The sequence below is a fragment of the Cyprinodon variegatus genome, unplaced genomic scaffold (assembly GCF_000732505.1).
Source record: "Cyprinodon variegatus isolate N-32 unplaced genomic scaffold, C_variegatus-1.0 Scaffold215, whole genome shotgun sequence".
Taxonomy (NCBI): domain Eukaryota; kingdom Metazoa; phylum Chordata; class Actinopteri; order Cyprinodontiformes; family Cyprinodontidae; genus Cyprinodon; species Cyprinodon variegatus.
The window spans coordinates 197,116-219,148 of NW_015150668.1; the positions used below are offsets into that span (position 1 = coordinate 197,116).

The 22,033-nt window shown below is 37.4% G+C and overlaps 1 non-coding gene across 1 annotated transcript; it reads left to right on the forward strand.

Moving 5' to 3' along the window:
• Positions 1-21,181: 21,181 nt before the first annotated feature.
• Positions 21,182-21,267, forward strand: trnar-ucu. The gene is given in 2 exon segments: positions 21,182-21,218; positions 21,232-21,267. It is a non-coding gene; the product is annotated as a tRNA-Arg (tRNA).
• Positions 21,268-22,033: the final 766 nt, after the last annotated feature.

Consider the following 22,033-nt stretch of genomic DNA (forward strand, 5'->3'; position numbering starts at 1 on the left):
ACAAACTTTCCCCCATGTCCTCACCGCCTCGGCCGTATCTAGACCCACAGCTAGTTTGTCGCTCTTGCGCTGTGGCGTGGAATAACATAGCGAAGACCATGCTTCAGAATTGAGCATAAATATAAAATGTCTGCGTCATGCCTGTGACAAGCTCACTGCAACACACTGCTGCAGGAGTATAACAAGCCCTTTAGAGCACAGGGATTGAAAGGGCTTTTTATCTAGTGTTCTGGAGTTACAGCTTGAACTCCGCCAGTTGCCTCATACAGAAAAGGAACTGGATCATGAGTTTTAACTAAATAAAGGTTGGGTTACGCTTGACACATGTACAATCCACGTGGAAAATGAGTTGTCTGTCACAACTTCTGCAGCATTTATACTCTGTGGTTGTGTTCAACTTCAGTGGTTGGCCGGAAGAGTCCGGCTATAGATTCAGGTCCAGGCTTCACTGCCCCTCACTCAGCGTACGCTCTGTCACCTAGCAACTGTAATGATTGACTCACAAAGCAGGCAAAGAATGGATTCCAAACTACTCACTACTGCTCTATGTGCTAAGTTGTTTTTTAAGGAGCTGCAGCAACAGTACTGTTTTCAGATTTAAAGTTCCCATAGTGCAGAGACATTAAAATCTGAGCGTAAATCTCCGCCAAATTCGTTACCAAATGGACGAAACAAACCTTTCAATAAACCAACTATTATCCACAACATATCTGACTCACTAACCATTCAAAATAACTATTTTCATTCATTAAAGACCAAACTTTTCACATTCTCATATCATATTCAACTGCACTTACAATATTCACAACTGTTTGCTGCCATTTCACTTTTTCCTCTGAGCGCGGAGCAGCTGGTTTGCTTTGGCTTGCAATGAATCATGGTGTATCCAAGGCTACAAAGGTTACAGTGGACCTGTGCTTCCAACCGGGCGAAAAGAAGACTGCATTTGACTGCTGCATATGAAGGAGTCTGTAAATCTGAAGAGGCCATGGCACCATGCTATGACATAATCGGCCGATGAATCCGGCCTTCAGAGGATTCAAACACAGCATCTGTCCACATGGAAGCTCAAGGAGGGTTGTGGAAGTTAAAAATGATGTAACTTAGTCGGGTAGTCCTTGCAAACGCTTCGAGCATAAAGCAAGCTTTAGTTGGAGACTGATGCAAGTGAGAAAGATTGTTTAAAAGTGTTTATTCTGAGCAGTTCTCCAGCCTCATCAGGCTCCTCCAGCTTTGATGTGAGTAAGTGCATCGATTTGATACCAATCCCTTTCTGAACAAATATGTACAAATATTCTTTCTCCTATTTGAAAGGGTGGCAACATCATTAGAATGGTTAAATGGATTTTTTTGGGATTATTACTGCAGTTTGTGTTTACGTGTAAAACTCAGGAGTCTTGAACTTCACTTCCGTCTGACCTTCATATGAATTATTAGAGGTGAGGGCTTCTGTCAACTAAGTAAATGATGGAGATCATCGTTGTCAGGAAAAATGGACCTAACTATGGTCCACTGCTCATCAACAGCTCAGCTGTAGAGGTGGTCAGCAGCACCAAATTCCTGGGGGCGCACATCACAGTCTCACCTGGGCTGTAAACACCACCTCACTGGTCAAAAGGGCACAGAAGCGCTTATACTTCCTGCAGAGGATGAGGAGAGCCCACCTGCCCCCAACCATCCTCATCACCTTCTAAAAAGGCACCATAGAAAGCATTCAGACAAGCTGTCTCACTGTGTGGTGTGGAGACTGCAGCGCCTCAGACTGGAAGAAGGTGAGAAGAGTAGTGAGAACTGCAGAAAAGATCATCGGGGCTCCTCTTCCCTCCATAAAAGACATTTCATCCCAGCGCTGCGTAACCCGAGTGTGTAACATTATCAAAGATCCCTCACCCCCACCATGGACTGTTGTCCTTGCTGCCCTCTGGGAAGAGACTTTGCAGGATTCAATCCAGGTCCAGTAGATTCCAAAAGAGCTTCTTCCCCACTGCCATCAGCTGAATGTTGAAAGAACTTTAAATCATGTCTCAGATCCTGCATCAAACTGACCATACCAAAGCAATTTTTTGCACAATGTTTTTTTTCCCTCTCACAATATTTACATTTAATCACTGCGTTACTTTAAGAAATAGAAATGTCATGAGAGCTGTATGAAATGAAATTTCATTTTGTATACAACAAAGTTGAAAGTCGGAACCATAAAAGGTCCTTTTTGATCAGTGTTGCTTGGCACAGGGCATAAAAATAATGGAAAAAATGTTACGTGACATTACATTTAATCTTGATTTAGAATATAAAATTTGCTACTGTCTATTTCTAGTTGATTTAGTTGTAGCTATAAAAAAATGTAAAGAAAGGAGAAAAAATTTGTGGTTTTCATTTCAGAATTAGCAGAGAGAAAGGTTTGGGTGCCTCACTATTTCCAGTTTTATCTGAAAATCAGAGGTGCCACAATTTTAAAAAAGCTTTACTGCTAAATACGATTGGAAAAAAAACAAAAAACAAGCAAGTGCAAAAATTTTAAACACATCAATGTGCTTAATTAATGTGACATTACATCTTGGAAGTAACGATAAAATTATTATATCTGGACAGATATTATCAGATTTGGATGATATCCATGATAGGGTGACAACAATAGCTGTAAAAAATCTAGATCTATGAGAAAACCCTTTTCGATATGAAAAAAATAACAGCATCAAAAACCTTTCTACTGTGCAACCTGAATTTAGTTTTTTTAATTAATTAAAAAAGATGTAATTGGCAAAAATAGTTATGTCAGACTGCTGTAGAAAAAATGTTAGCTGATTGAATTTAAGTGTTGTTACACAGAATCCAATTAGTTTCAACATACTTTAGCATAATTTATGCTAATCTAAAATCTGCTACAGTGTTATACAGACTAAAATCCTTTTCCTTATCCTCTAAATTACCTATCACTAATCTGTACCTGTTTGTAAGTAAGGTCAATAAGTGAGAGACAAGGGACACCCAAGACAGGTTAACACTCCATTAGAAGGTCAGCACATATGACAAAGAACCATTCATGCAAAGACTTAAGCTTTTTACTAATAGATGTAACAATTAACCTCACTTACAAGTATTTGAACTGTTGGGAAAAAAAAATATATCTCATGGGAAAATCCCACACATGCACAAAGTGAACCCACAGGGTACAAACATCCGGGCCCTGGCAGGTAATTCAACCCAGAAAACACATTTTTTATTGACCCAGAACCTTAATGCTACATGGCTTATATGCCAATATTTCTTCTTAAACACACAGCCTGTTCAAACCTGGCAATGTATCTGAATTTGATGAAGCATAATCCTACACTATACAGTAAGACTGAAATTAAGATTGGTCACCCACAGCAACATTATAAAACGCTGTCTTCACAAAAATGCAGGAAATGTCATCACCTCTGTTACGGATTTAATCGTTTTAAAGATCAAAAATTTGAAAAGCTTCAATTAAGTAAGAAAGAAACTGTAAAATAAAAAGGAATTTTCCAGCAACCCATTAAATAAATATGGTTTGCTGAATCTTGTATGCATTTCTTTAAAGAGATAAAGGACAATTTATTTTGTAGAATTCAGTTAAATTTAGCATTTATTTAAAATGTCAATTTTAGATCATTTATATTATTTGTTTTTACTAAAGTAGTTTTTTAGTTTTCTTGGTCCTTTAGCAGTTAGTAAATAAAGAAAAATCCAGAACAAAGTAAGAAACAAACTTATTTGCTGAAATAAATCTTCAGAGGGTTTAATGATCCATTCAGTAACAGTTCACTAGTATGATAACAAACCTTAAGGCAAAACCTCCCAATTTCAACATTCAAACTGTATTACTGTGTGCATACAGAACTGTATTTTCCACAGGTCAGCTCACTGACTGATATAGCAAAGCAAGGCTGTTGGAAAATGTTGACACATCTTCATCCTTCCCCTCCTGCAATACCCACAGAGTTCAGTCCGGCTGTAACATGGGTCATTAGTTAAAGAATGTTGAACATAACTATAGTGATTGTGCCTGGCCAGCCAAATCAAATAACTGCTTTTACAAGCACTGCTCCACAACACACTTATGCTTTCAGGCCTACTGCCAAGCTTATGTTGATTTTTCCAGCAGCCTTGAATGAGGGGCTGCGTTAGTCTTGATTTACTATTGGAATTCCTTTATGAGCCAATGGTGCATACGAAGAAAGGATGGAATCCTTAAGAAGGGGCGCTTGACTGATAAGGTCCTATTTGTGATGGGGATCGAGCATGGTCTGGCAATGAATCACTGCGATTTTAGAGAGAAAGAGCTCTAAGAAAGAGACCAAATGGAAGGGTATGCCAAGACTCTAGGAGTGATATCTGTCAGAAAAGCATGAAGATATACGCAAAGTGGTGTGGAGCTGTGATAGGAGAAACACAAAGCTAAAATAATGTAAACTGGTCAAACAACAACATACCAGAAAAGACTGCAGTTTCTTTGAATTTGATTAAATTCAAAGAAACTGCAACATACCAGAAAAGACTGCAGTTTCTTTGAATTTAATCACAGAATATTTGTGATTTTATCATCAATGTAGAAATAATTTCATAGTTAAAAAAATAATTTCCTACATAACTTATTATAATTAACCTTAACTTAACACACAAAAAAAAACCCATAAAAGAAATCCTATATAATAAGCATAGACAATAAAATCTACATTATTTAATAAACTACATCTGTATATCCATTTCGCCTTCAAAAATCAACAAATTTGTCATATTTTAAATTCTTTGGCAAGTGAAGATATCAAACTAATTAATGGACCAACTTTGATACATGCTATGTCAGGATTTTCAAGTTGTGGTCACAAGCTTTTTGAGTTCCCACTGACCATGCATTACTTGGTACCTATCTCATAGCTGTTTTGCACACATGTTCTCAATGTTTCCTGACAGCTAATGAGTCTTGGATTGGTGCTGGTCATTTTGACCTTTCGACATTTTTCAAGAGAGTCTGCAGACCTGCCATATCATGACCATTCTTTACATTCCTGCCCTGTGAGGTCTCCTCTACTGTCAGGACTGGAAGTTTGTTCTGGACCAGACATTTATGTGCAGCCTTTTAACAACACGTATTGGTGTTGAAAGCACAAGGTGAGTGCTCACTTAAATGTGATGTTTTTTGTACTTCAAGAGCAAGAAAACCGTGTTATATCATATAATTTCCTTGCAACTTCCTTTTTCTTATTATGGTGTTATTCCTCTCTCACAGATGCATATTTCCATTGTAACTGCTAGTACTTATGTGTTCCACAACCAAGACATATTTTGTTGATGTTTTTTTTTGTTTTTCTTTGCATGATTGTATTCTAGAAAATACATCTGCAGATCCAGATGTAAGGATGCTTTTCTTCATGACCGGAGAGGGGAATCGGTCAGGCAACTCAAGAAGAGTTTGCAGCCAGAAGGGAGATGCTTGAGATTTTAAAAAAAGGAACAGCACACAGTCTGAGGAGGCTGTGCAGAACATGGCAAAGCTGTTCGATGACACAAAGAAGCAGGAATCCATTTTGGAGCCTTGTAAGTTTTTGTTTTACGACGACGCAGGTATGTTGCTATTGTATGAAGAGATAATCAAGAAAAGAAGGTACTTGGCCTATTGCGAATACAAAGAGTAACATATCTGGTCTTTCTACAATAAAAACACTTGCAAGAAAATAAAATAAAAAAATAGCATTTAAAAAAATTGTTTTGTGTGTACTGTTTTCTCCTGTACAAAAATGATTTGCTATCTGGGTCATATACTGTGGAGTTAAGTTTTATTCAAAGTTAACTTTGAATACACAAAGCTAAGTTAATTTGAAATCATAAACCCTCAGACACTCCTTTGGCAAATGTATGTGGTTGGACAGAAATGGAAAGAACATAGCACAGACAACATCACCCAAGATGAGCACTTATTGAGCATCAGATGGAAAGTAGGGGGCAGGATGATATTACTGTTTTGGTTCGGTGGAGTGAAGACCTTTGGCTCGGTCCTGTTTTCTGCAGGCCCCATCTTCAGTCCAGTCCGTTCGTCCAACAGCAGCTCTCATAGAAATTTTTTGATCAATATAATGCAATGATTAGAGACAACTTTGCAAGGCGGTTCATTTTATAACTCACGGAGCACGGGACGTCTCCCTTGTAGCTATGGTTGTTAGGTTGTAGCCGGTGGCTTCTAACAGCTCCTTCAGTGAACAGCGATTTGGGGCCCCATTGTTTGGCGGTCAGATTTAGGTTAGCAGAGCTGGATTAGCTGTTCTCTGTCCCTGTTGCAGCAGGCTACAGGGAACACTGCATTCAACTCGGTTTGAATCCCAGGAAGAATAAAAACACTGCGTTCAGCTCCCTCTGAATCACGGGAAAAAGGCAGTCTGACTCAGTCCAGCGAGCGCAGACTTCTCTGGAGGGATTTTGGTCACTACGTAGCATAGCCTTAAGCTGGGAAGCGTTTAGACTCGCCTTTAACGGCCCAGGGCCACCGGAATAATAGGAAGTTGAATAGAAAGTTTTAAAACCTCCACCAGAGTGGTGTGAATTCAGAGGGGAGTAGTTAGCGTTACATCAGCGACAATTGATCTTCTATAGCATGTATAGCACAATGTAGTTCAAAGACATTTTTAAAGTGCTTTATTGTATAAGAATTATACAGTTAAACGAGCAAAAAAAAGCAAATAAAGATTAAATATTATCAAATTAAGCAGTAAAGCAAATAAACTGTTACAAAAAATTAAACTACTGTAATAAGACCTCTGTTAACAGTTTGAATTCAATGCTCAAAGGCAGCTCTAAACAAATGGGTTTTAAACTTTGACTTAAAATAACTTAGGTTTCAGCACTATTACAGTCTTCTGGGAATTTGTTCAAGATCAGTTGAGCATAGGTACTAAATGCTGCTTCTCCATGTTTAGTTCTAGTTCTGGGTGTACAGAGTAGGCTGCTAAATACTGCTGTTTAAAAAGGACCTATTGTTTTCAAGAAGAAAACAAACAACAACTGCGAGTCATGTCTGAACTGATGCAGTGTAGGCTGCATTTTAGTCACACTATTTTCCTTTATTATAATTATTTAGATGAGGATTACTTAAAATTAGGTGGGTTTTAAGGTGAGATTCTTTACCTACCATTCAAAAAGGCAATGCAATAATCCTCATGGATCTTTAGAGCTGTCCCTGTTATATATTTTCTAAGTCTTAACATTTGCTTGTTGATCCAACTGGTCTACCTGAGAAGCCATTCTACGGGACTGATAACTTCTAATAAGGGGCATTTATTGGGATGATAACATCCGAAGGACTGCAAACAGACGCTTAGTATTTACTGAGTAATGGAAGACAAAATCAAACTGAGGAGGAACCCTGTGAGATGATGCACCTGTCCTACATGTTGAAACGTTTTCATTCTTCATCTTCACCTGTTGCCAGGTGATTTTACCTGCCATTGATCCACTACTTTTCAAGCAATAGACAAGTTTTCCATCATTATGTTACCATGGTTACAGCAGCCGTTAAGATATGTATTACTTTTACTTAATATGTATTTCTGTATTTCTGATTAGAGGAAACTTTGCTCATAAGTCTTGAATGTCTTAAGGAGCAAGTTCCTCTTCCAACAATTCACCTCACTCATGTTTGCATATATCTCTTGGGTTCAATATTGTGTACAGTATACCGAGCAGTGCATACAGCCTTGTTCTGAGCCATTGTTTAGACTGATGAGTGCAGAAATATGGGATCAGTCTAACCCTCCTACTGCAACCACTCAGAAAATCATTGATTGTGGTAGACCTACAGTGTGTCTGACAGGTTGGTCACCACTTTTGGTGGAGGATAGTGTTAAATGCTTAGTTGAAATATACAAAGAACAGCCAAAGTACAGCTCCCCTGCCACTCCAAATGGAAGAAGGCAGCATGGAGGGCAGTACTCACATGTCCACCAAACTAGTGAGGATTAAACTAGTGTGGATTTTAAGAATAAATGAAAAGATTTGGTTTCTGAAAGGTATCTTAAGCCACTTTTGTATAAAGAATGATAGGCAGTGTCCTGCTGTTCCAAGGTGGAGGGGAGATCCCATCAGAGAGCAGGCTCAACAGCTGATTAATGAAATGAAGCAGATATTGCACACATTTAATTCAGTTTAAAAAGAACAAATAACATTTCATAAAACTGAAGCTGCTATCTGTGGTTACAGTGACCAAGTTCACAAGACCTTATTGGCCATGGGAGACAAAAACTAAGAATTTAACTATTTTTCAATGTAAGAAATATTCTTAATGATCTTTTTATGCGAGAGCTGTGTTACTGTAAAAAAAACAATTACAGCAAAAAAGCAGAAGAGAAAACAAATAGATATGTTTAACAAGATGGACATGGACTCCATCTTTTGACAATGACCAATGGGTTTATACGTAAGGCCTAACGTGTATAAGTAGGTATAAACACTGAATGGATGAATATTTAGACATTACAGTTTGCAGCAAACATTTTATAATAATCTCATATTTAATTTATTTTTTGGTGGGGCTTTATACTATGCAACAGTTTTAGTGAGTCTATTGAACATGTTACACTCTAATAAAATATATATAGAAGTTGAACATCAAAAGCAAAACATTTTTCATTAGTATTGCTTTTGGTGAATATTTAGTAGCACATCATTAAATATGAGCAGCTACGTACTGTAAAACCATTAGCTTAGTAAATTTGTTCTCATGCAATACTTCATTTACAGTTCTCTTATCTTCACTTAATCTGAATAAAATATGATATTACTTTCTATTTAACAAATGCTCTGTGTTTTAATGTACAGACTGGTAGTTTGAGAAAAGAAAAATGCAGAGTAATTCATAAAAAGACACTTTGTCATGCCCAAGGCATAGATTGGTGTGTGTTTTTTGCTTTTTTTTCTCACTCGCCTCCTCTGCAGGGTGAGACCAGCAGGTGTGGCTCCACAGCTGAAGCTCAAGAAGATTAATGCAAAGGCGATTTATAGGAACTGGAATCAGGAAAGAGGTACCCGATTATTAGCTCAACCACTGTGTTAATCAGGCCAACATACTTGTTTGCTTCTTTTATCTTTTTCTAAGCATTTACCTGTTTGTATTTCTTTCTCTTCAGGACTTCTTTCATACTCAGCCTGTGATGTTCTGCCCCACTGCTCAGTACTCAACCCTGTGGATTTCTGGGAACTTCCCCTGTGTAGATGTATCTCCTTTTAGCTCCTGCAAGTAAGTCTCTTGAATGGCGAAGCTGTTTAAGTTCTACTTACCCTCTGTTCACCCTTCTAGAAACAAGGAGAAATTTGGTGCTTACCAGCAATCAGTCTGCGCAACTTGCCAAACACATCTTTATTTAGAAAATTATTATTCCTAAAAAAAAAAAACACCTCCTCACAGCAATAAGGTCCTTCTCTATAAGCAAGATTCCATCCACATCTGATGACACAGTAATAACCATAACTCTATTTCTACAACAGCCAAACCAGACGCCAGAAGATCCAGATGCGCAGGTTTCCATGTTACTTTCAACATGCTTTATAAGGCTGAAAATAAATATAAGAAATATAAGAACAAATTAACTAATATTTTACAGATAGCAAAACAGGACTATCATTGCAAACAGTTGTATAAAAATAAAACAAATTATTAAAGGTGTCTGGAATATTTTTAACAGTGTCATTGGAAAAACTTTCAGACGTACTAGCTTTCCTCAACACTTTACAGATACTGATAATGCTATTCCATGTATCCACCAGTGACTTGAGTTTGTCTTCTAAACCAAGCCTTAGAAAGCTATGCGTTATTTTTGACAAAACATTGTCCTTAGAGCACCACTCAAAACTGCTGACAAAGAAATTGTTTTTACCAACTGAGGAAGATCTAGCTGGAGTTAATTTTGTGAAGAAATTTGTGACCTCTATGTCTGCGAAAGGTGCTATATAAATAAACATTACTTACTTACATGACAACCTTAATAAAATAGAGATAACCCATAATTTTAATAAATATTTAATATTATCCATCCATTTTTGAACACGCTTAATCCCAAGTGGGGTCACAGGGGCGCTGCTGCCTATCTCCAGCTGTTAATAGGCGAGAGGCCGGGTACACCCTGGACAGGTCGCCAGTCCATTGCAGGGCAAGACAGAGACAAACAACTATTCACGCACACACCTAAGGAGAGTTTTAGAGAAGCCAATTAAGCTAACAGTCATGTTTTTGGACTGTGGGAGGAAGCCAGAGAACCCACACATGCTCAGGGAAAACATGCAAACTCCATGCAGAAAGACCGCAGGCCCAGAATCGAACCTGGAATGTTCCTGCTGCAAGGCAGCAGTGCTACCCACCGTGCCAGCCCACGGTATATAGATAGTAGTTAGTAGTAATACAGATTTCATGTTTGTCAAAGCAGTGGAAGAAAAATAAATTATAGATATAGTAAATAAATGTAAAAATAAAAGGTGATGACAAATAATAAAGAAGGTGATTATGGAAATTATTCAGCCACCATTTGCAATCTGTAAATTCAAATAGTTATATTTCCACAAAAAATGAAAATTACAAAAAAAAAAACTATACAAATCTGGGGATAGACATCTTTCCTTACGTCCACAATTCTCCAAAATTTTGGAAGAAGTATTTGTTGCTAGATTGGATAGATATGTTAGGAAACAGACACTGCTCGCTGAGAGTCCGTGTGGATTTAGGTCACAAAGATCCACAAAGATGGCAGTTTTTCATTTAATAGAAAAGGTGACCAGTGCTTTAGATAAAAAGAAACCTGGTGTTGGGGTATTTATTTACAAAAAAAATATATTTGATACAATTGATCATTAAATACTTGTCAAGAAACTTGAGCACTATGGTCTAAGAGGATTAGTTTTGCACTGGATAAAATATTATCTCAGTAACAGGCAACATTTTGCGCAATTGGGTGATTTCCAGTCCTTGTGCCTGGACATCGCTTGTGGTGTTCCCCGAGGCTCAGTATTGGTACCTAAGTTTCTTTAATCTTACATAAATAATATATGTAAAGTTTCCAAAACACTTAATTTTGTATTACTTGCAGATGACAAAAACATCTTTTGTAGAGGTGAAAATCTACGACAGAGAGAGTAACTGAAACTCGTATGAGTACTGATTCATAATAAGACCTGTTGGAAACCTCATATTAAATATGTCAAATCTAAAATAGCTAGGGGTATTGCAGTTCTCTCTAATGCTGGACAATTTCTAAACTTCTCTGTCCTTCATATTCTTTACTGTTCACTTATTTTGCCATATCTAAGTTACTCTGTGGAAGTTTCAGGCAACAATTACAATACTTCACTTCAACCATTATTCACATTACAAAAAAGAGCCATTCGAACAGTTTACAAAGTTGATTTTTACCGTCAATTTATTTATAGATTACCACAATTTATTTATAGATTCTTATTTCCTGAAACTCACAGATATGATAAAGTTTCCAACAGCACAGTTTATATATAAATTTAGAAAACAAACAAAAAATTTTCAAAAATTATTTACTGACAGAGTGGGGGGCTATGACTATAGACAAAATCTCAACTTCAGAACTTTGAAGGTTCAAACAACAATAAAAAGAATGTGCATTTCTATCATTGGAGTAAATATCTGGAATAGACTCACTAAAGAGCTGAAGCAAAGTCCAAGCATGAGGTATTTTAAGAAAAGACTTAAAAATTCGAAAGTATGTGGATGAACAGGGGAGATAAATTTGGCAGTTAATTACAGCGCTGGGGATGACTTGGGAAATTAGGTGCAGGTTTGTATATGTATGTGTAAATATATGTGGGTGTGTAAATAGGTATATATATGTATATATGCAGGTCTCATCATAGTCCTTTTCAGACTAACAGTCAACAAATAAGTTGTGCATTATCATATATTTGAGTATGTAAATTTGATAGTAAGGTATTCTATTTACATTTAGAAAAAATAAATATTTATTGTTATTATGTTTTGTTGATGAGATGTCTGTGGGAAATAAAAAAGTATCATCATCATCATCATCATCATCATCATCATCATCATCATCATCATCATCATCATCATCATCACAATCATCATCATCATCATCATCCTGCCACTTAGTCATTAGTACTAAGTGGATATCAGAAAGTTATATGATTTTTACAATATCTGCTCAATACCAGGAATAAAATGTAGAAATTTAAAGAGAAAGCATTTTCTATTATAAAGTAATTGTTGACATTAGTCATACAAGATCTGCATACCAGGGTTTTGGTATGTACACTCACCGGCCACTTTATTAGGTACCCCATGCTAGTAACGGGTTGGACCCCCTTTTGCCTTCAGAACTGCCTCAATTCTTCGTGGCATAGATTCAACAAGGTGCTGGAAGCATTCCTCAGGGAGTTTGGTCCATATTGACATGATGGCATCACACAATTGCCGCAGATTTGTCGGCTGCACATCCATGATGCGAATCTCCCGTTCCACCACATCCCAAAGATGCTCTATTGGATTGAGATCTGGTGACTGTGGAGGCCATTTGAGTACAGTGAACTCATTGTCATGTTCAAGAAACCAGTCTGAGAAGATTCCAGCTTTATGACATGGCGCATTATCCTGCTGAAAGTAGCCATCAGAAGTTGGGTACATTGTGGTCATAAAGGGATGGACATGGTCAGCAACACTCAGGTAGGCTGTGGCATTGCAACAATGCTCAATACTGTAGGTACCAAGGGGCCCAAAGAGTGCCAAGAAAATATTCCCCACACCATGACACCACCACCACCAGCCTGAACCGTTGATACAAGGCAGGATGGATCCATGCTTTCATGTTGTAGACGCCAAATTCTGACCCTACCATCCGAATGTCGCAGCAGAAATCGAGACTCATCAGACCAGGCAACGTTTTTCCAATCTTCTATTGTCCAATTTCGATGAGCTTGTGCAAATTGTAGCCTCAGTTTCCTGTTCTTAGCTGAAGGGAGTGGCACCCGGTGTGGTCTTCTGCTGCTGTAGCCCATCTGTCTCAAAGTTCGACGTACTGTGCATTCAGAGATGCTCTTCTGCCCACCTTGGTTGTAACGGGTGGTTATTTGAGTCACTGTTGCCCTTCTATCAGCTCCAACCAGTCTGGCCATTCTCCTCTGACCTCTGGCATCAACAAGGCATTTCCGCCCACAGAACTGCCGCTCACTGGATGTTTTTTCTTTTTCTGATCATTCTCTGTAAACCCTAGAGATGGTTGTGCGTGAAAATCCCAGTAGATCAGCAGTTTCTGAAATACTCAGGCCAGCCCTTCTGGCACCAACAATCATGCCACGTTCAAAGTCACTCAAATCACCTTTCTTCCCCATACTGATGCTCGGTTTGAACTGCAGGAGATTGTCTTGACCATGTCTACATGCCTAAATGCACTGAGTTGCCGCCATGTGATTGGCTGCTTAGAAATTAAGTGTTAAGGAGCAGTTGGACAGGTGTACCTAATAAAGTGGCCGGTGAGTGTATATCTTGTGGTTAACAGAAAAAAATGAAAAAATAACACCTTAAGAAAAAAAAAAAAAGTAGGATATAAACTCCAGTCTGAAGATCTGCCAATCCAATTAATCCAGTTTCTTTTCAGCCTGAGAGCTGAGTTTTTGTGAAGTCCTTTTTACTGGCAGAAATTATTTTCTGTCCAGAAATTTTTAATCTTCAAATAAAACACCTCTCATCATTCCATTCCTTTCCAAGTTGGTAATGATTTAAAGCCAAAGACCGAGGAACCTATCTCCTATAAGTTTATTGGTATGTTATAAACAGACCCAAAAATGCTACAGTCACCAAAGTATAATTTGGATATGTTAAGAAAAAAAGGTTAGTATAAATTCAGCTGTTTCACGTCAGAGCAAATGGCTGCCAACTGAAGAAATCTGGTCTGCTTTCTCCAAGCATGGAGGCTATGGGGTGCAAACAGCATGATAATACATGATTTTACAGCATTTTTAAAAGGTGCTCCAAAAACAAAACCCTGCAAATACATAAATTACACAAACAATATGCAAAGGGAATATGGTGAAAATGGCAAAAAAAAAAGCCCCTGAAAGTTAAAAGCTACAAATAACGGCATAACAGAAGTGCTTCCAAATATCGGGGAGACAATCATCAAGTTATCTGGGACCAGAACAAAGACATGACTACAATTAACTATCTACAGTCCAACTTCCAGCCAATGGAGTGACCGTCCAGCCTGACCAGGAGAAGGCGCTTCTCTTTAGATCTTAATGTCAACAAATCATGACTGAAAGAATATTTTAGTACAAAGATTAATCATCGATCAATCTGAACCTCATCAAGGTACAAACCAGAATCAAACCCCTGACAAGTCATCACCGCTGCCTGGCTAACCAAACTATTCATCTCTGCAGATTACTCTGTGATTCCAGTCCCGGACCAGTACCAGACCTGCTCATTCATACTCTTGTGTGTTTCTCTCAAATAAACTGTTAAACTTTTACTCCGTTTTCTGTGGTGTTCTGCATGTGGGTTTAGACTCAGAGACCCATCATGACAAAGGCAAGCAACCCAAGCGATTGGACAATCGCTGGCCTGGTTATGAGCTAAATCTAACAACAAACAGCATGAGTGCCCATTTAAATTCATTTTCATGGCAAAAAAGTACAAAAATCTTATTAGAATATGCTTTAAGGGGGCTTCCTCCACTTGCAGCTGTCTAGCTAGGGCTTAGGGCAGTCCTCGTCGGAATCAAGTACTTTCCTGTTCTGCTGCATTTCAATAGAGTTGGCGAGGTGGTGGGAAAGATCTTAACAGGTAAAGGTCTTCAACAATGAACTGACAGACATGAAGCAGAATTATCTATCGGGGCATTAAAAAGAAAGGGGAAAAAACAAGAATGAGAAGGAAAAGAAAAAAAAAACAAGACAATGATAAGTTATAATCTAAACTGGATAAAATAATCTGGGACTTCTTTGCACAATTGGTCTCATTCAGCAGCAGATAGGCTAGCACAGAAAAAATTTCTTAGATAAGTGGCGCAGGTAGCTAACATAAACCAGCGGATAAAAGAGTTCACACTTAGCTGAAATTGTTTTTATTTTGTTTTAGAAAAGGTGGTAAAGCTTTTCCTCCATGCTAATTATCAACCAAAAGGCATTGTTTCTTTGCTTATGCCCTGTATGACACATGTAAATGCCTGATATTATGTTTAAGTTATTTAAGTGAGGCTTCATAAGTGTGATACATTTGGGCAACTTCTTTTTTGTTTATCTTTACCATAAGCCTGTATTCCCAATTTACAAGCATCATCCATGTGCATGTCCCTTGGATAATGATGTTGGTAAGGCCAAAGGCTGTCGGCTTCCAGCAAAGAAGTTTGGAGTTCATTTCCTATCCATAATAGAGATCTTACTGTTGACCCGATGAAAAGTGAAGGAATATAATGTTATGAGATAAGTCGAGGCTTTCAGGTGCGTGTCGAGTAGTGGAGGGGGAACCAGTAGGTGGTGACATGTTCATATGAAGCTTCATGAAAATGTGTGGTTCATTGAACCAATTTGCCCGAACGGTTCAATGCATAATGGGGCTTCATCTCACCATCACTAAATATAAGCTAAGAACAGGAGGTCTGATCTGTCTGAGCATCTTCTTAATGAATATACTAAGGTTTTCTACCCATATGAGTTGATGGCCATATCCCCCTAGTGGCCTGCAGCACTTCAGTTATGCAAAGCTGGTTTGCAGTTTTTCCATTTAGTTATCAGTTACCCTTTGTGTCATCTGCTGGAGGTGTCTTCCTGTTTAAAGGGAGTCTTTCCTCTCCATTGTCACTACATGGATGCCTGGTGTGAAGGATTGCTAAAAACTCAATGACAAAATGCAAGCGAAGGTTGTTGCTACAAGCTCATCCAGAAGTAGTGATTGAAGGATTCAGGGGTTAGGGTGGACGTTCAGACACAGCCAATGACTGAATGCAATCAACTGGTTTTCTTAACCTATTTGAGTGTTTGAGTTTTGTCTCTATAAAGTACCTTAAGATAACAGGTGTTGTGAATAGGCTTGCTATAAATAAATTGAAATGAATTGAAATTGAATAGGAAATGTCTTTGTTTAATTTATAGCATCTTTATCCAATGATTGCTGTAAAAGGTGGGCTTCTTAGAGGCTCTAGCATTTAGCAACCAAATGCTAATAAAGGGCTGCTCTGACTTATATCAAGGTTAGTATATGGCATGCATCATCTAAATATTTGTTCACTGTAAGAATGTGTGAAAAGAAAGGAGTTTTTTTAAAAAGTACTTTGTCCATCAATACTGCTGGATGTCCTTTACTTCTAACTAAAAGCATTTTTTTTTTTTTTTGGCTCTGCTTCTGCTGACTCCTTGCTGACAGTCTTGGTTTATAATGCAGCCTCATTGCTCTCCCCCAACTTATCCTGAAATTTCAGGCTGCACTGCTTGGTAATATAAATGCTTCACAGCCAAATAGTATCATAAGAAAAAAAACAATTGCTGTTGCAAGTCCTCATTCAGAGAAAATCTACCCCCAACTTTTGTTTTGCTTTAAACTCAGTGGTAAAGCAAATTCCAGATACTCTTTCTGGGACAATAACTAAGTAGGGAAGCCTTCATTTTTGCAGAAAAAAATAATATGTTAAATTCTTCTGTGTTGTATTTATCATTGCTTTAGAAATTTTGTTTTCTATAGCCAAAAATCTGCCAGATAACCAAAGGTTTAGCACCAGACAGAGAAAGATGTATTACTTTTTGGATAAAGTGCACAAGTTTTTTTGTGTGTGCAAAAAGTTTTACTAATTCCTACATCTATCCAGTATGTGGGGATGCCTCTACATAGAAAAATAAGGCCCATTTACACTACCCTCTGAATCTCAATCTGTGCCGAGTCGGACCGAGCTTGGTTTGTTTATTAGTGACGATCTACGGTACTACAGCTCTCTAGATGTCAACAAGCAAATCAACATGGCAGCGCCCATATCATTTAGGAAGTTTGGTCATAATTTTGATATTTTGTTGTATGAAGAGAGACTCAGGCGAAGAAGACAGCATGTGGTGAATTGACTTGACTGAGTTGGCTTCTGGGAAGTGGATACGACAAACGATAGTCTAATCAGGGCTTACATATGCAGGAAACAACAACAGACGTTGAGGTTCATTACACTGCTAAGCAGAATCATCCCTGCAAATCATATGACATGGTAAAGAAGCTAGTATTTTTATGAATGTCTGAAATTTCCTGATTAACTGAGAACTGAGCCAGAACTGAACCAACCTGAGCCCTACTGCTGAACTAGTACCAGTTTAACGCCGTTCGGCTTTGTGTCTGGAATGGCCCAGTTCATTTTTGCATGCTATTTACAGTCAACAATTATCTCGGTTACGATGCGTGGACCGGTCTCGGCACGGTTTCAAAAAGGTAATGTAAATGGGGCAATGATAACACCCAAAAACATTCATACTCCAGATAGTTTAGGATTTTAAATAATTATTAGTTTAGTAGGATTTTTTTTGTCTGGTTGGAAGTAATATTAATGCTCTGCTGTAGGCCGTGCATAGTCTCAGCAATGAAGACTGTGTCTCACCATGAAGGCAATGCGGTAAAGGTAAATGCAACATTTGCTTTCCAACACACTAGTTATTTTTTTCCGAGGGAAATGTCCCTTGGTACATTTATTTTAAGTTTCAGAATTTTGTGATACTTACCAGTATATCTGTATGAGTTTTGTCTGCTTAAATATTAACTTATATAGATGATGAATGGGGCTGGAAAGGATAGAGTAAACTGAATACAAATGAGAAGCTGCTTCTTGTTCATGTATCTATGTCAGCAAAACATTGATCCTTCTTGTTAGTTTATGAATAGTTTTTTAAAAATCTGGGGATTTTAAGCAAAAACAGTAGTACAGAAAAAACAGAAAGCAGTTTTATATGAATCTGTTTATTGACAGCATGGAAGAGTACAGCTACAAAGGCAATGTGCACTAAAGGTTTTTCCCATAGCAGGAGTAAAATAATCTAGGTTAAATTTGCAGAAGAGCATATAAGAAAATATTGGCTTTTGGAGATGTGAGTTTTCATTGGCTTACCTCAAATTCCACCGTTATGGATTAAAATTAAATGTGTCCTGAGGAAACCCTATGAGGCTAGCCAACCGGGTTGAGAAAAAAAAATTAAAAAAGCATTGTTGTATGATGCAGCCTGCCTTTACTCTGAATTGAATTGAATTTATCTATTGTACATATTGTTGAGATTATACAACTTAAAATATGGTATAGTTTAAGTACATTTTATCCAACCTCCTAATAGATTTTGATTTAAAATAATTGGAAAGATTTGACTCTTACAGGCACCTAGATTTTTTTCTTTTGAATTGTTATCAGGGTATGAATAATAAAGATAAAAGATATTTCTAGAAAAAAACAAAACAAAACACATTTGTCTCTTTTTTGCGTTCCTGTCTCATTACCTATTTATCTATAAAAGAGAATAACTTTAATTTAAACATACTCATGGTAGGTATATTTTTTAGGCTTGTTACGGTATATAAAACAAAGTTAAAAGTGATATCTTTCTTGTAATTACATAAAAGCGATATCATCCTTGTTATTTCATATTTTCTTCTGACAAGTGAGCAGTGCACAGCCTTATGCAATGGTGTGCCCAGTATCTGTGTCTGTCCGTGCCTTGCAGCTCTCAATTTGATTTCTTTAGTCAATCCTAGCCTATGAAGGACATTTTATAAAGCTTCTGTGTAAACAAACACAGTATTTTTTCTTTACTACTATCTAGCTGCAGTTATAACAAAGTGCAGCTTCATTACATATCCAAAAGTGAAAAAGTGATTCAACAACAGAAATGTGTGTACACATTTTTTTGAGACTTGCATTTGTTCAGATTCCTTGTCAATAGCTCTGCATCAGATCGCCCTTTTAGTCAGTTTATATTGTTATTTAAAACCCAGGTATAACCATTTCATTCCTTCATGTCTTCATTTCAAATCTGTGAGCAAACAATTTTACTTAAACCATTGAGTATCAGCATATACGTAATTATTTGCATTATTGTCCCCCCTTTGATCCAGTTTTCCCCTCCTTTTATTATAACAAAAATAAAAACCTTTATATTTTATATTCATTTCTTACATTGATTTAGTTGTGTATTAAACTTATACCTCACAATCTGAGTTGAGACTTTGATTGTTTTTTTTCAAAGCAGCCCTGAGAAGAACACAGTGGTACACAACATCCCAAGATACTTAAGCTCTTTCATTTGAGGCAAAGATAGACCCTTGACATGGAGTAAATAGTCTGATTGAGAACCAGAAAATAAAGACTAAACATGACAATGTACTTTTCTGGATTTGGTCATGCTTTCACTAATGTTTAGGCCTACATTCCATCAATCACTTATGCGTTAACATGAAGTAAGTGGAGGGCTTTTGTTAGAGCTCCAATAAAGGGCCACCCTGCCTGGTTATTTCTCAAATGGCATAGAAACTACTGCCCTCAGTCTCCCTGTTCAACAGTCAGACAGCGCATTAGATGATGTGAGTTTCTCTCTACTCAGGAAAGATATTCTCAGCAGACATTCTTAATTACAGCGGCATGGACAGGCAGGGAAAAGATAATGGGAGCTAAGTTCCATTATGTCTCTGAGTAAACCATGACAACCAGAACATAATAGCCAGACCCCCCATTAATAAAAAAAAAATTCAATTCAATTTAATTCAGTTTACTTATACAGCTCCAATTCACAACACATGTCATCTCAAGGTACTTTACAGAGACAATTCAATCAGATCATAAAGTCAGATTGGTTCAAAGTTTTCTATCTAAGGAAAATCAGCTGATGCATGAAGTCATTAGGTGTGTTCGAGATGAACAGCGCCTTGCATAAAATGTGGGCGAGTTTGCAGCTGCGCTGATGGGCAGGCTTAAAAGTCTGGTATGATGCTAGTTGGAGTTGTCTGCAACTGACTGATGTGATAAAACACATTTAAAATAAACTCTCCTTTTGAGTTGTATGTACTGAAGTGCCTCTGTTATTTTTATTAATATTAGCCAGGAAAATTTCTCTTATTTATTGTTATAAGCCTACACACCATCAGTTATTAGCCAATTAATAAGGCTGCATGTTCAAATGCAATATGAGTAAATAATCAGCCAGCCATTTTGCTCATATTTCTTTGTGGATTTTTTTTGCATGTTATTTATATAAAATACAAAAGTGTTATACCCATCATCACAAAGGGCTTCCATCTAAAAAGGCGTGTTAAGCCTATTATCAAGAAAATACTTGGAATAAACAGAATAATTGTAGATCTTGTCTGTTAAACTGGGCTCTGCTGATCTGCCTCGCCTTCACCTCCTGTTTTGACTTCTGTAGTGCTGCTCAGGCTATCTCTGTCTGAACCTTTTTTTTTTCCTGATATCTCTAAGTTATTAATTGTCCAAAAGCACTTTAAAACACAGCTTCACTGCACTTTTCTACGGAGTGCTTGTCACGTTCACACGATTTTTATTTCTGGTACTAAGCATTGTCTGCCATAGCTTTCCTCTCTACCTACTCTTTTATTACTCTTTCGTATAGCCTTTTTGACCGATATCAAAGAGCAACTCAAAATTTGAGTCTGTAATGCAGATAGATTGAATTGTAGGCCCTGAAAACCGAAACTGCATTAATAACAACTTTACCCCCAAGATTTAAATAAAGCTTTGTTAAAAGGCAAGTCCTTCCTAAATTACTAGCCAAGTGAATAGAATGTTCATTCATTCTGTCATATTCAATGTGTCTAATTGTTTCATAGGTTAAAAACATTAAAGATGGCCACTTTTCAACCTTACCCACCAACTTTGCCAATTGTTAAAATAGGCAGCTAATTCGAGTCGCTTCAGTGTAGCATTCATATAAAGCAGTCATAAGAAAACTATACATATTTAATCAGTTAAAATGCAAAACTTCCAAATCCATTTAACAATCGAATATTAAAGGATCCATTGAGCTTTCTCAACGTGTTTACCTCTTGCCTTTTTGAAAGATAGCAAAGAGCAACTCAAAATACGAGTCTGTAATGCAGATATATTGAATTGTAGGCCCTGCAATGGCATAGAGATTTTATCGAAAATTTGAACACGTCAAAAAATACATTACACAGGGCTCTGTGGCACAATGGATAGCGCATTGGACTTCTAGAAATTGAAAGCAATTCAAAGGTTGTGGGTTCGAGTCCCACCAGAGTCGTTTTATTATGTACTTGCAGAAATGCACTACATTGGAAAGAAGACAACAATAGATCTGCCAGTCGCTGAAACTGTCTTGCATTTATAACCACTTTATCCCCAGGGATTAAATAAACCTTTCTTAAAAGCTAAGTTCTTCCTAAAGTAATAGCCAAGTGAAAAGAATGTTCTTTCATTCTGTCATGTTCTATGTGTCTAATTGTTTCATAGGTCAGAAACATTAAACATGGCAATTTTTCAACCTTCCCCACCAACTTTGCCTACTGTTACAATAGGCAGCTAATTCTAGTCACTTCAATGTAGCATTCATTTAAGCAGGCTTAAGAAAACTATACATATTTAATCAGTTAAAATGCAAAACTTCCAAATCCATTTAACAATCGAATATTAAAGGATCCATTGAGCTTTCTCAACGTGTTTACCTCCTAGCCTTTGTGAAAGATAGCAAAGAGCAACTCAAAATTGGAGTCGGTAGTGCAGATAGATTGACTTGTAGGCCCTGAAAACCGAAACTGCATTAATAACCACTATGCCCCCAAGGATTAAATAAAGCTTCATTAAAAGCCAAGTTCTTCCTAAAGTACTAGCCAAGTGAATAGAATGTTCATTCATTCTGTCATATTCAATGTGTCTAATTGTTTCATAGGTCAAAAACATTAAAGATGGCCACTTTTCAACATACCCCACCAACTTTGCCAATTGTTAAAATAGGCAGCTAATTCCAGTCGCTTCAGTGTAGCATTCATATAAAGCAGTCATAAGAAAAC